Source organism: Cylas formicarius, unplaced genomic scaffold (genome assembly GCF_029955315.1).
Source record: "Cylas formicarius isolate icCylForm1 unplaced genomic scaffold, icCylForm1.1 PGA_scaffold_5__7_contigs__length_24384050, whole genome shotgun sequence".
In the NCBI taxonomy this organism is placed as follows: Eukaryota; Metazoa; Arthropoda; class Insecta; order Coleoptera; family Brentidae; genus Cylas; species Cylas formicarius.
The window spans coordinates 21,573,165-21,589,560 of record NW_026844341.1 but is presented as its reverse complement, the minus strand read 5'-3'; positions in this window follow the sequence as shown (position 1 = coordinate 21,589,560).

The following is a 16,396-nucleotide window of genomic DNA, read 5'->3' as shown; positions in this document are numbered from 1 at the left end:
AAAATCGCTGTAGACCTGTGCAATTTGTGGTGTGGCGGGTGCTGCCTTGGTTTCATAGTCTTATAATGGGAACATTTTGTTGCACCAAAAAGGAAGGGAAATAAGTAATTAATTTCGCTGCGGTGGGGAGAATTCAATAACATGCCATCCATTTTTCGTAAACATCTACTGCGAATCGCCCTGTATACACGGACGGAACGAAATTTCGAATCGGCAAGACCCGCATCTAGCATAGCATCGGTCGGCAGAGCAGAGCGCTAATTTATCGCAGTTGACCCATTTCACGGCGACTGCACGTTGCAGCACGATGCATCCAATGGCGGCGGCGGCGGCGGCTCTAAGGCACCCGCCACGACCACACAGGTTCTTCACCTCGCGGTCATTATCACCACACCGGCCGATAAAGTTCGTGACCTTTGCGAAAAATCGTGACGCGATGTTTTGGTACCGCCTTTTGCTCTGCAATCGGTACCGCCTTCGTTTACTGGTGGTGTGTTTCCTATTTGCGTACGGACATTTATTTATTCATTTACCCACCCAAAAGGTATACGTAATATGACGAAATAACGTCACAACTTGCAAATTGCACAAGGATATATGTCACAAGGAGTAGTCATATAAAATGAAAAAATACCAAACTCCATATGAGCAGATAATTGCAATGACATACAATTTAAGTGGAGAATGCACTGTTTCTGGATTTTTTCATACATATTATTGTATATTGTATATCTAAGTTATGAACTGCTCTAATGTTATGTCATGATGAGACCTTTGAACTATGGCAGGATGACCAAATGTACAGGATTGGCCGGTACAATTTGCATGTCATGCAGATAATGGCAATGACATACAATTTAAGTATGAAATGAACTTTTTCTGGATTTATTCATACATATTATTATATATTGTATATCTAAGTTATGAACTGCTCTAATGTTTTCTAATGACGAGGCCTTTGAGCTATTTCAAGCCTACCAAATGTACAGGATTGATAGGTACAAATTGGATGTCATACAGATAATGGCAATAACATACAATTTAAGTGGGGAATAAAGATTTTCTGGATTTTTTCATATATATTGTATATCTAAGTTATGAACTGCTCTAATGTTTTGTGATGATGAGACCCTTCAACTATTTCAGGCTGACCAAATGTACAGGATTGGCCGGTGGTACAAGTTGCATGTCATGCAGCTAATTGCAATGACATACAATTTAAGTATGAAATGAACTTTTTCTGGATTTTTTCATACATTTTATTATATATTGTATATCTAAGTTATGAACTGCTCTAATGTTTTCTAATTATGAGGCCTTTGAACTATTTCAAGCCTATCAAATGTACAGGATTGATACAAATTGCATGTCATACAGATAATAGCAATGACATACAATTTAAGTGGAGAATAAAATTTTTCTGGATTTTTTCATATATATTGTATATCTAAGTTATGAACTGCTCTAATGTTTTGTGATGATGAGACCTTTCAACTATTTCAGGCTGACCAAATGTACAGGATTGGCCGGTGGTACAAGTTGCATGTCATGCAGCTAATTGCAATGACATACAATTTAAGTATGAAATGAACTTTTTCTGGATTTTTTCATACATTTTATTATATATTGTATATCTAAGTTATGAACTGCTCTAATGTTTTCTAATTATGAGGCCTTTGAACTATTTCAAGCCTACCAAATGTACAGGATTGATAGGTACAAATTGCATGTCATACAGATAATGGCAATAACATACAATTTAAGTGGAGAATAAAGATTTCTGGATTTTTTCACATATATTGTACATCTAAGTTATGAACTGCTCTAATGTTTTGTGATGATGAGACCTTTGAACTATTTCAGGCTGACCAAATGTACAGGATTGGCCGGTGGTACAAGTTGCATGTCATGCAGCTAATTGCAATGACATACAATTTAAGTATGAAATGAACTTTTTCTGGATTTTTTCATACATATTATTATATATTGTATATCTAAGTTATAAACTGCTCTAATGTTTTCTAATGATGAGGCTTTTGAACTATTTCAAGCCTACCAAATGTACAGGATTGATAGGTACAAATTGCATGTCACACAGATAATGGCAATAACATACAATTTAAGTGGGGAATAAAGATTTTCTGGATTTTTTCATATATATTGTATATCTAAGTTATGAACTGCTCTAATGTTTTGTGATGATGAGACCTTTGAACTATTTCAGGCTGACCAAATGTACAGGATTGGCCGGAGGTACAAGTTGCATGTCGTGCAGATAATTGCAATGACATACAATTTAAGTATGAAATGAACTTTTTCTGGATTTTTTCATACATATTATTATATATTGTATATCTAAGTTATGAACTGCTCTAATGTTTTCTAATTATGAGGCCTTTGAACTATTTCAAGCCTACCAAATATACAGGATTGATAGGTACAAATTGCATGTCATACAGATAATGGCAATAACATACAATTTAAGTGGAGAATAAAGTTTTTCTGGATTTTTTCATATATATTGTATATCTAAGTTATGAACTGCTCTAATGTTTTGTGATGATGAGACCTTTGAACTATTTCAGGCTGACCAAATGTATAGGATTGGCCGGTGGTACAAGTTGCATGTCATGCACATAGTTGCAATAACATACAATTTAAGTATGAAATGAACTTTTTCTGGATTTTTTCATACATATTATTATATATTGTATATCTAAGTTATAAACTGCTCTAATGTTTTCTAATTATGAGGCCTTTGAACTATTTCAAGCCTACCAAATGTACAGGATTGATAGGTACAAATTGCAGGTCATACAGATAATAGCAATGACATACAATTTAAGTGGAGAATAAAATTTTTCTGGATTTTTTCATATATATTGTATATCTAAGTTATGAACTGCTCTAATGTTTTGTGATGATGAGACCTTTGAACTATTTCAGGCTGACCAAATGTACAGGATTGGCTAGATTTGTTCATATATGCTACTATGTAATGCATATCTAGGTCACAAACTGCTCATATGTTTTGCAGTGACGAGACCTTTGGACTACAACTGACTGACCAACCGTTCAGGATTGGCCGGTACACATAACATAAATGGAGATGAACTATTTGACGAAATATCTTTAATAAAGTAATTTGTAACCACTGAAAAGTTGGAAGGTTGGCAGCTCATGATATCAATGTGCGTTTCCGATGGCTTGAAGTTTTTGATAATTGTACAAAAATGCAACTGAGGAAGAAAGAGAGTTTTCAATTATCGACAACTTTTTGAGTAACTAAAAAATTCAACTCCATGTTACGACTTTGCAATCAGCCATGATTACAAGGTGCAACGGGAATTTTAGTTGCTTGAAGTTTTACAAATTCCTTTTAAAAATGACGTTACTCGAAAAGTAATGGGTGCTCAAAACAAGTATTCTTTTAAACAATAGGTGGTTTTAAAAAATCTTTAGGCAATGAAATTTAGTTTTCGTTTTTATTTTTACGTGATTAAAACTTAAAACTGCGGTTACGCCCCTTGCCGGCCATCTTGTAAGTCATTTTAGTAATAAAATTTTTCACTGCAAGTCTCGACAACGAATAATTTCCGCGATAGAGTACTTTGAAGGAATGGCCCACATAGGCACTTTTAAGCACTCTTGGAACTCTGGCTTTCATTTATGCGGCCTCGTGTCGCATTTAGCGGCCTCGTTGCTTTGTTTAAGCCAAAATAAACCTTTAAAACTAAGCAAAACCGATTTTTCAGCATCGATAAACAATAGGAATTCCCGCGGAGGTGATGCCATTGTGGCTTTCCGGTAGATCACGATTTCCCCGAAGAAAGCGCCGCTCTCAGACATTTCGCCGACGTTTAACTGATAGTTTTTTTTTATTATGCCCTTTCTTTCGTAGTCGACGTCGAAACGTTTTCCACCTCACGACGAAACAATTTAAAGGCTTGATGACAATCGACAATTTAATCTACGCCGCTACGTGATGGAACAGTTCCGAACAGGATTTGCACGCTAAAGAGATTCTATGGGTGACGAATCGGGTCGATTTGGGGGCCGATACATCGCCGGGTCATTAAACAGTCGACACCAAAGTGAACGCGATTAAACTTGGCTGTCTATCGGCTTCCCAAGCTGACGCCACACTTCTTAGAGTATTTGTTCTTTTTGTCTTGTCCTCACTAAACTCCAGAGAGTGTCGAAAAAAAAAACGTTTTTTTTGTCTGTCCGTTCTCTGTCTTCCGTTCTCTGTACCAGACGCTTGAAATTTTGCTTCTTTTTATCAGTCCACGGTGTAAATACGATATGTCTGGATAACTGTTGTATGGACATTGCTATGAAACACGATAAGTGTCCGAAATTTGAAGCTGTCGACTTCAAATTTGGCAAGCAAATAGCGTAAGGGAACGGAAGTTATTGAAATTGGGAGAGCAAGGGGTTCGGAAAGTATTTAAAAAAATAAAAAACCGCGATTGCAGGGGTCAAATAAAAATATCGTTTCTCGAAAACCACTTGCGAGACCGAAAAAATTCTTAAACGGAAGGACGCAAAAGAATCGGCTCCATAAACATTTAGTCTTGACAATTTTTGAAAAATGTAAAAAAAAACAGGAAAAATCCCCCCCCCCTTCTACTATAATTGAAAATCGACTTTAACTAACAAAACTGTCTTTCGGATATCAGTTTCTTTTACTTTACTACAGACAGGGTGTTCTCGACTTTCCGTACTATATGAGAAATGTATTAAATGTCCTAAATTTGCAGATATCGATTTCAAATTTAGCAGAGAAGTAAATGTTGGGTGCAACCAAATTTCAGCAAGTATTTCTTAAACATTTTTGATATTTTTTTGGTGATTTTGGCTTTTAGAAAAACATGGTTTCCTCCAAAACCGTTCGCCAGTTCGGCAAAATTGTGAAACGCGACAGATCCGGGGCTAGAACTTTTGTTTCATGCAATTTTTTGACAATATACACGGTGTTTTAGTTATCAAAAAGACCCTGAAAATTATTTTTTTCGTAAAAAATATCGCTAATTGAATCAAACTTTATTATAAGCCGCATCAAGGGCTACAATTTTTGTATTTACGGTTATCGGCGATCACATACGCTGGTCGAGATATTTGAAAGAATCCATATGAAAATCACTGTTTCTCGCACCCAATCTACCCACCATGACGTCATTTGCTATTACGGTGTTCGTTATTGAAAAAATTCACAAACCACGAAACATGGGAGATCCAGGGCAATAACTTTTACTTCTAGCATTTTGCAGGTTATGTACAGAGAGTGTCGATTATGGCTAAAAAAAAACAAAAAGAAAATTATTAGCCCTAACTGAAAAACTTAAACAGTATCGTAAACTGTATGGAGAGATAGTTTTAAATTTCGTCTATCATGCATGCTGGCAGACATTTGAAACAATATTATTGGAAATCACAATTATTTGTAAAAATTTTTGCCAAAGTTTGCCGTGACTTTGAAGTTCGGTGAGATGTCAAAGTCACTTTATAGGGGGTGCATACACAATAAAATTACATCTATTTTATCGAAAGTTTCGATAGAAAAACAATGGGTCCCTTCAGGGCGAGAAACTCCGAAGATGCCTCTTGTGGAAAGCTGCTTCCCGCTACTCGCGACGAACTCGCCCCGCGCACCGACGATTTTTCGAAAGCAATCTTATTTGTTAAGGCAATTAAAAACTAATTTTCTTTAATTACGGAACTTACTTCTGAAAAAATTGAATTTTGTGCACTTATAACAACTGACCTAACGATCGTGGCGGTTGCGGCTAACAGATGTAAAGAAGAAGACCGCTTAGCAGGATTCTGTAAGGAGCAATCCGTTTGTCATCTGGATTCTTGTTCTCTCTTGTGGTCAAAATGTTGTTCTGTTAGTTCTGGTTATAGTGTCTAGACAGTATAAATATTGCACTGCGTGTCGTTGTTTCCATACACGCCGGCAACCAGGCCAGATCGCCCAGGAGGTCTGTGATGGAAGTAAGGGACGCCATAAACAAAAATTTGTCAACAAGTGCTAGTCGGTTGGTCGGTTGTCTATATTTGATTTGCATAACAGTTTTGCGAATTGCCCTATGCAACAGAAGAATCGGCCGATGGAAAAATTACAATCCTTAACGCGTGTCAGCAATGGACGAGGCTCCCTAATAGACATGCCAAACGTTATGTAAATTGTAAGCCTAGTTCTAAACCTAAGCCAGGAGATGGCGGTAAATTAGTCGACTGTGGTCTCCAATTCGGGAGTTTTCCTTACCCGATACGAATTATTTATCTGCGGTTTTCTCCGCCAATGCCGGTCCTAAGCCCGGATGAAAAAGGAGGAAGGTTGTCGGGCCAGGCCAGCTCCCTACCCGACGTAAAAAGACATTATGGCTCACAGAACCGATACTCTGCCTCGGAATAGGACTGACTCACGGATAACGACACACGCAAAAAAACGGATAACGGCATGGAATAAAAAATATATTGTGCGATTTGCCACCTGGAACATAAAATCATTTAACAACAAAGATCAAGAAACCCTGAAGGAACTAAAAGATAATAACATCGACATATGTGCCCTACAAGAGACCAAAAAGAAAGGTAAAGGCCAAATGCATTTTAATGATTACCTAGTGATTTACAGTGGAATGGAAAAGGAAACAAGGGCAAAAGAAGGAGTAGCAATTGCAGTATCTAAGAAGTTCCAAAACAATATACAAGAATGCAATTACGTATCTTCACGAATCCTGGTTGTAAAAATGAAAGCAGAGGACCAAAGATTGAACATTGTGTCAGTGTACTCACCTGAAGATAACAAACCAAAGCAAGAAAGACCAACTCCAAAATACAATTCAGTCACTGCCCAATGACCAACAAATAATAATTCTTGGTGATTTTAACGCCCGTATCGGAAATGAAACAATACCTGGAATCAAGCAGAGATTTAACGAAAACGTGTTAAATGATAACGGAGAACTTATGATCCATCTATGCACGCTTAATGAGTTACGAATCAACAACACATTTTTTGACCACAAAGATCAATATAAATTCACATTCAGCAACACTAGAGGCCACAGGTCTACAATTGACTATATTGTTACCAACAGACACATCCACCCACTCCAGATACTCGACGTAAAGACACTGAACTCTGCCGACGTGGGAAGCGACCACAGCTTGCTACTCGCAAAAATCAGAATAAAATTTAAACATCGAAAGAGTCCAGAACACGTAACACAGGAATCTAAAATAAACATCGATTTACTATGGGACCCATCGATAAGGCAACTATATGAAAGGAGACTGAAAGAAAAAATCCAACTAAACAAAATAAAAGAAGAGGATAGTATAAATTCTTCCTGGGAAAAACTGAAGACCAACATTAAAGAAGCCGCATATGAAGCTCTAGGTACCCGAACAGTAAAAATGAATAATTATAACACCAGAACTCCATGGTTCCGCCCAGAAATTAAGGAAAAATGTAAAGAAAAAAAAATAGCGTACCTCACTTACAGGACTTTACGAACACCAGAATCCTACGAAATATATAGACGAATCCGAAACGAAACAACAGCATAAGTAAGACGAACAAAGGACCATCACTGGGAAATTTTTTCAAAGCGAATGGAGGAAGACTTCTATGGATTCCAAAAGCAAATTTGGCGATTTATTAGAACCCAAAGAAAGGAAGTGAACGAACTAGTCGAAACAAATCAGATAACAAAGGAAACCTGGGTTAACTACCTAACCGAATTGTATGAACCAGAGAAACCTGAGATTGAACTGAATACACCCGAAATAGTGACGAATCGCAACGCAGAAATTGAGGTAGCCGACGTAGCTGCAGCTCTTCAAAAACTAAAAAACAGGAAAAGTCCAGGTAAAGATGGTATCCCAAACGAGTTACTTAAATATGGTGGCCCGTGTCTTGCACAGCAGCTAACATCCCTCACTCGGAAAATTCTCTACCAACATAGAATACCCGATGACTGGCGAACTAGCATCACTATCCTTATGTTCAAAAAGGGAGATAAGAAAGTACCCTCAAACTACAGAGGTATAAATCTCTTAAGCACTGCACTGAAACTTACAACAAAAATTATAGCAAACAAAATCAACAACTTAACACCCTTAGCCGACGAACAGCAAGGAATCAGATCGGGCAGATCATGTACAGATGCGGTTTTTGTCATAAGACAGATAACAGAAAAATCAATTGAATACAACAGACCGGCATACATGTGTTTTATTGATTTGGAAAAAGCGTTCGATCGAGTGCGATTAAGAGACGTTTTACACCTCCTTTACAACAGACAAACTCCACACAACCTCATCAAAACGATAGTAAATATATATGAAGCAAACCAGATCGAAGCAAAAATAAATGGGATCCTGACTGAACCAATAGCAGTGGGCCGAGGTATCCGACAGGGAGACTCCCTGAGTCCCCTTCTCTTCAACATTATCATGGACGAAGTAATAAGAAATGTACGATTACTGAGAGGATACAGAATGGGCGACCATGAAATCAATATTCTGTGCTACGCTGATGACGCCGTACTGGTGGCTGAAAGTGAAGACGATCTGCAACGACTATTACATCGATTTAACTGCACTGCCAAATCACTTAATATGATAATATCGGCCCAAAAAACTAAATGCATGACAACATCAAAAACACCATTAAGATGCAAATTAGAAGTTGAAGGCAAAATCATCCAGCAGGTAATGAAATTTAAATATTTGGGCATAGAAATCTCGGGTTATGGTGATGTGGAGGCAGAGGTCAGAGAGCAAACAACAAGGGCAACAAGAATAGCAGGATGCTTAAGCGACACAATTTGGCGAAATAAAAACATTAAAATCGAAACCAAATCGAGAATTTACAAGGCAATAGTAAGACCAACCATGACATACACCGCAGAAACCCGACCAGACACAGCGAAAACTAAACAATTACTAGAGACAACCGAAATGAGGATACTTCGTAGAATAACTGGAAAAACGCTCTTGGACAGAGAGAGGAGCGAAAATATAAGACGAACATGCAGGGTGGAAAACGTTAATGCGTGGGTATTGCGTAGAAAGAAAGAATGGAACGAGCATATTAGTAGAATGGACAACAGAAGAATAGTCAGAATTGCACGCGACAAATCACCATTGGGTCGCAGTAGCTTAGGTCGCCCCCGAAAACGATGGAGTGACAACCTGGCAGTGGGATAGGCAGAGACGACGAAAATGAACAGGCAATTTGCCTAGACTAAAGTAGTAAGAAGAAGAAGAAGAAGGTTTTTCTCTAATGCCGCGTAAACGCCACCGAATCGAACGGAACCGAATTTATCGACAGTTCAATAGATCGGCAATTAAAGCCGTTGATTTTTTGCCGATAAAATTAACTCGGCGGCAATGACTGGCAACCTTGCGGCGTTTTCTTTATCGCTGCGCGATAAATTCTCCCGACCAGGAATTGGACAAAGCTGCGTCGGCAATGTTGTTAAATCATGAAAACTTAATTAACGTACTTGCGCGATAATTCTAATACACATTTTGGCATTGACAGTTTTTTTCCGCGCTATTTCCAAGGCGACTGCTCGCTGCTCGTTCGACCTTTTCGGAGTTTTTACGAAGCATAGTTCAGTTTCGTTGAGAAACGTTCGCAGTGCGTAGACAGTGCAGGGGAACGAAGAACTAGCAATCCGGCCCTGCGAGATGAGCCATTCAATATGCGCGTACGCGTTTTCAACCAATAAGACAGCGTTTAACAACCAACCTGACTTCGACAGGTTCCAGTATCTGGTTGAATGTTCGGGTAAAATGAATAAAGTGTGTGGAAACCTGTAAAGTGGGCAAAATTTAAGGGCATAAGAGATCATTCACATCTCTACAAAAATATCGCCAGCCCCTCGAAGCGCATCACGTAGTATGGCAATTAGCAATTATCTAATAGCTATATGGGATAGGCAAATTTGAGTTTATGTTGTTCCATGTCACCGTCAGGTGTAACTTACCTACATAAACTTACGTTAAGATGATCGTAATTAGTCTTTTTTGATAGGTCTTCTTCTTCTTCCAGTGCCTGCTTCATTCTAGTGAAGATTGGCAATCATCCTTTGGAATTCCTCGGGATCTTCACTCATGCGTATTAGATTTACGGCATCACGTACATGGAACCAATCCCGAAGGTTTTTCAACCATGCCGCGCCTGCCTTCTATCTTTCCCTCCATGATCCGCTGTAATAAGGCTTTCCTTCTCTTGACAGTGGTTAGTGATTCTCGTTCTCTGTTCATTCGTCTTCGTTGGTCACACGATCCGTCCATGGTATTTTAAGGATCCGTCTAAAGAGCCACATTTCAAAAGCTTCCACCCTTCGCATGCTGGAGACCTTCAAAGTCCAGCTCTCAGCACCATAAAGTAGGGTAGTCAAAACATAGCATTGTGTTATTCTCCTGCGTGTTTTCTGGTTAAGATCATTGATAGGTCAAAATATTTAAATGCCCTGGTCCCTTGGATATAATGTGTTGACTACCGGTGATTAATTGATTGCATAGTTATTATCACAGTATTTTTTTTTATTAGGGCAACCCCTGAGAATATGTCAGAACAATTAAATCAGGATTATATTTATCTATAAATGGATCCGCAAAATAATAAACAAATTGCCCACTCTAGCAAAGTCTAACTCTAAAACGAAGACACTCAGTGAGAGACGATTAAAAATATAATCTTAATGCTAAAAATTTGGATCTTCATGGATTTGGTCCGGACAGAGGTACAATGTGCAACTTTTAAATCGCCTCCCTCTCTTAACCTCTAAGATGCATTCACAGCACTAATAACTGTTTGTGTTGGCTTTTTAATATTCAGCTTCAGTGAACATACCTTTCAAGAAATTTCGTCATTGGACTCAAGATCCATTTTAAAATATAAATCTTTGTTACTACCAAATGAGAGATTATCTCATAATCGTTCTTTCACTCGGTCTTACTTATCTATTTATTGTTTTTTTTGCCCTAATTGTGTGGTTTTTACTAAAAATTGAGTTTCTCTAAACCCAGACGAAAACAAACGCAGATCAAACGATTTGTTCGCGGTATTGTTTCGTTCATTCCGCCTCTATTACACTAATCTTAAGCGAAAGCCGATGTGACCTCTTTCGTGTACTCCGAGCACCAGGTCAACGGACTCCCGGACCTTTCTCAACTCGCGGGGCTCTGGTCGTTCATGGTTTGCTGGGTTGATGGGTGTATATGTAGCTTCGCTGAATTTAAATCTCCAGTGGTACACCTTGCCCTGTAAAAGGCGACAGCTAAACTCATCGTTTAATAACTTAGATTTCGGCGTGCCTCAGGGGTCCGTCCTCGGGCCGTTTTTGTTTCTGATTTATATCGGCGACCGGTCGTCGACAAACTGTTCAAAAACAAGCGAAAGACTGTCCGAACTAGCGTTCCATTTCAGAATTTCAGTTCCGTGGCGCTGTAGCCACGGTCCGAGAAGAAGACGACGCGACCACGAGAGATCCCATCGTCCGTAGCAGATGGGATCGAGCAGATTATTAATGGACGAATTTAATCGTGTCGTACTATTTATTACGTTACGCCTTTTACGTAGGAAGTTTTTTTTAGCGGATTACGAATTGCGAACCTTTGGGATGTTAGCTTTGGGGAACTATTATGTACCAGAACTAACCAAGCAATTTTGTGGAACAAATGAAAATGTAAATTATTTTCTGTTATTACTTTCCAACAATTTAAATTGTATAACAAAATTTTCTAAGAAGTGTTATCTCCCTTTTTGACCTTTACTTTTTTCCGATTGCGAACACGCTGTATAGCAACAACGAAGCCTTTGCGCAATATTAACAAACTTAAACTATACCAGACAACATAAATATTATAAACTTTGCGTCTTCCATTTCGAATAATAGGTAACTTCAACAAAAATTCAAATTGAAAAATATTGCTTTAAAAGTAAGTTTATACTATTAAAAAGACCACAGTTCACAAAAAAAATCCTAATTTTATGTAAGCAATTAAAAACTCTAAAATTTAAATTCTCTTTAAAAGGCGCTGTCATTGGCTGTGACCGGTTGTGACGTCAATTCGCTCTTAAGATTACGCGCCAGCCGGATGTTAGAACAGAGAAGCCATTTTATTTTTATTATATTTATTAATTTTAATTTTAATTTTAGTCTTCATTCTGTCGGTTGCTTTTGTTATCTTCTGTTCAGCATCGAAAAGAAAGTTTTGAAAACAACCTAAGCGGATTTTTTTAAATATTACATACAGAACATCGAAAGATTTTCTTTTGCTGAAGTTCGCTGTGTTAAAGCTAAAAGGTATGTTCATATAAAATTCAGCCACAAGTTTTAAACTAATATAATATTGTAATTAGCTTAAATTGTTCTAGTTTTTGAAATTCAAATGGTATGTCAACTAAAATGTGAAGTATTCAACAAAAAAAAGCATATCTTTTAAACTAGCCGAAACCTAAATACTGATTTTAAAGTATATTGGCATTTATAACTTAAAGTGTTTTTTATTTTATATAGTGCAAGTTCGAAAATAGTTAAAAATGTTTGCACCGTTAAGGCTATAGAAACACCTGAATGTTAACAAAAAACGATGGTTTTTCTTTTCTAGTAAATGAATAAAAAGTTTATCTGGCGTTTTACGAGTTCTACTCGCGCGACTTATAATATTGTTTTTGCGCCGCTTCCATTATTACCATGTAAAGCACACTAAGGACAAACACAAACTGGCGTAATTAAATACAACAGCACCTTTACACGAGCCAAAATAAACGTAAATAATATAATTCTCGGGCTATAACCTTAGAATAACACCATATCGATCGAAAAGCCGCGGTATGACGTCACGATCATTCATTTGGTATGCTTTATTTATATGCATTGGCAAATGTATTAAAAAATAAAAATATGTTCAAGCTCCCTATGGATCGATTTAGCTTTAGATCATTAGCATTGTAATAATAATTAAAAATAATAATAATATATAATATCTTTGCATAAGTCGTCTATATAAATCGCGAAAAGTATCGGCCCCGAAACGGAGCCGTGAGGCATACCGTAGTTAGCACACTAGAATCGCGAAAGGTATGGTTCAAAGAGCTGCAATGGAGTTCTACCACGAGTACGGAAATTTACGGGAAAGCGTCTAGGGCGATTTCGCAATCTATCCCGCTGTGCGTTACGGCCGCTAAGAATAGAACGGGTCACCGCCCCCGAGATCATCGACAGCCGGGCGAATTACTTGGAAATAGCAGAACTTACGTAACGCAAGCTCCCCGAACGTAGTAATAAAACGGGACATTAAAAACGTTACGAGAGAGGGGGAGATATCAAAGCGAAACAATGGAACTAAAACGGGAATGGCTTTTGGTATTATAGACCTTCAGCGGATGTACTGCTGTAACAAATGCTCGCCTCCACGCGCATCAATTCCATCACAACTTTTAACATTTACGTCGAGACTAAATAGGCCTCGGCATCGGGAAAACATGGAACCATAACAGTGACGTTCAGTGAACCCCCGGGAAAAGAAGAAGACAGCGTTGCCGCACGCAGTTCGCTGGGAAGAATCTTCCTAAGAGCAGGACGATTCCGGTGTCTGGTCAAGTTGGGAGTCCAGATTGTCCGTTTGACTGAAATCGATGGTTATCTACAAGTTTCAAAGCTCCTAACTTGCTGCGAAAGTGTTGCGATGGCAGGGATGTGGCCTTGCCACTAATATTTAACTGAAAACTGAAAACGTATTGATTGCTGAAAAACGCAAGATTTTATTGGTAAAGGTGGAGAAACGTCAACATCTTTTTATGTTGAGTTCATACATCACGTACTTATATATGTTTAGACGTTTTCACAATATCGGTCACTGTTAGCAATTTTTTATTAAATATTCACGGCGTTCGCCATTTTTTGATTCGGCAGTCCTTCAACATTTAAATTCAAAATGAACTTGGAGATAATAAAAATAGTACTGAAATGAGGAACTTGAACATTTCATGTTATTTCTTTGATACATTTGTTTATGCATAGAAATAACGGATAGCAAATATCAAAACTCAAATCCCAATATTTTGCAATAAATAATTCAAGTTGTGACACCCGGTTATTCTTTTTAAAGACACTAAACGCGAAGGAATGCTGGTGACGTCATACCGCTGCTTTTCGATCGATACGACGACACACGTTATAGTGTTATTCTCAGGTTATAGGCTGGGAATTATATTATTTACGTTTATTTTTGGCTCTTATAAAGGTGTGCTTGCATTTATTCTACGCCAACACTATTACAAATCGTGCCACCGTGTTTTTTTTATTCGCCTACCAGAAAATAAAAACCGTCGTTAACATTATGATCAACATTAGTTAACGAAATTGCACCCATCCCATTGCAGACTCCAAAGTTATGGATGGCTTCCTCATCTATATAAAATCAAAGACATCAAGTTATCAATGCCAATATACTTTAAAATCAGTATTTAGGTTTCCACTAGTTTGAAAATAAAATTCTTTTTCTTTTTTTTAAATCAATACTTTTCCTTTTATTTGATATACCATTTGAATTTTATAAAGGATTTAAACTTTACAAATTTTAATTGCTTGTATTTGTTACATAGAACTACGAATTTTTTTTTTAATGAACTGTGGTTCTTTTAATAGCATAAACTTACTATTATGAGCAATATTTCTCAAATAAAAAATTTATTCATTCCCTATTGCGTACGTCATACACATCTTTGTAACCACAACTATGTCCCTCTTTCTTTTTACTCTTTCTTTTTTGTATTTGTGATTTTGTTTCATATTATAACCTTTTCAAAAATTTAGTTATTACCTAACTTACTAACTAACTAACTCTTTCTTGACTCTGCCTAAGCTTGAACTAATTTACGACGTGTGATATGGAAACCGAAACATGGGATGCGGCAACGCCGCAAAAGGTTTCGAAAATAATTCGGTCTAGACTAGGTGGAACGCCAAGCGTGACCCAATTTCTCATTCCCCTTTTAAAAACGGAAACGTGTACTACACAAAAACGGAAAAATTCGAGTCTCTATCGCCTCACGAGCGACCTCTATCTAAGTTTACATCCGTGGCAGATGTTCTTGGTCGAAACAAACAACGCCTTTCAGACAACTTTTCCATTAAACTCATCTGATCTCAAATAAAATATTTTCCCCAGTCCTTGGGTTTCTCTCTTCTAATTTAAAATATACCACCGCTCTGTACAAACTCGGTCTACGCGTGTTTGACCTCGCGGGGCGATGTTGCCGGTGCTGATTCGGCCCCTACCTCAGTTTACCATAATTTGGTCTTAGTTCGTTTTGCTGTCCAGCAACACTAATTCGGTGTTTAAATAGAAGAAATAGAACTTGTCTTTGTCTCGATAACCTTCTTGGCAAACTTCAAAATATTTCTTGCTGTTAAACCATTCAAAATGTCAACACAAGGCAATGAATAGGACTGGATGGTTGGTTAACAACTGATTTAGTGACGAAACGCCTATACGGGGGCAGTCAAAAGAAAGCTTGACGGATAGGAAAGATACTGCCACGATACGAGTTACGACCCCATTCTGTGGTTGGTTTTGATGTCCTTCTTCTTCCATGCCCTCTCTTTCGGAGAGCATGATTTACTATTTGGTACCTCTCAAACGCGTACATCACTTCCCTTTTACCAATGTTGTTCAATATTCAATTCAATTTCAAATTTAAAATTCAATATATTCTCGAGGCTCTATCTTTTAAAAAAAAATTTTTTTTAGTTAATTCTTCATTCAATGTATATCATTTGTCTAATCATATTGCTCTCTATGAGTGTTATTAAAATGTGTTTGATATTGCGTTAATTCAGTTTCATTAACAGATGTGACTTGCCATTTGTTGTTCTTGTAATGTATTGAATGGCCAATAAAGTCTAATGTCAATTATTGTCCCAGGCGGCGCAAAAAAGTATGAAAACAAGATGTCAACTGGTTACGACTTCCGAAGAGCAGGACCAGGCGGGCACCCTCGTCGGTGGGCGGCAGTTGCAACCGTGTCGGAGGGTATAGTGCCATTGACCTCGGCGCGTGGAGGACCCACGCGAGTTTCTTCCTCGGCGGACGCTTTGATGGGGCGCGGTGGGGTTGGGCCTCCCGTCCCCGTTTAGTAGGTCACGCTCGTGCTCCGATTCTGCCGCGATTGAAACAGATTTTCCCAGACACGCTCCGGAGGTCATTCACGAGTTTTCCTTCGTTGAAAATGGCGGGAAAATGGCCAATTGTAACTCGCGACAAGATATGGTAACTTTCAAAAAGTGGAGGTAGTATACGTACGAGGTGTGTTCAAAAAGTAATGTGACTTTTAAGTTTTATCAAAAAGTATTTATTT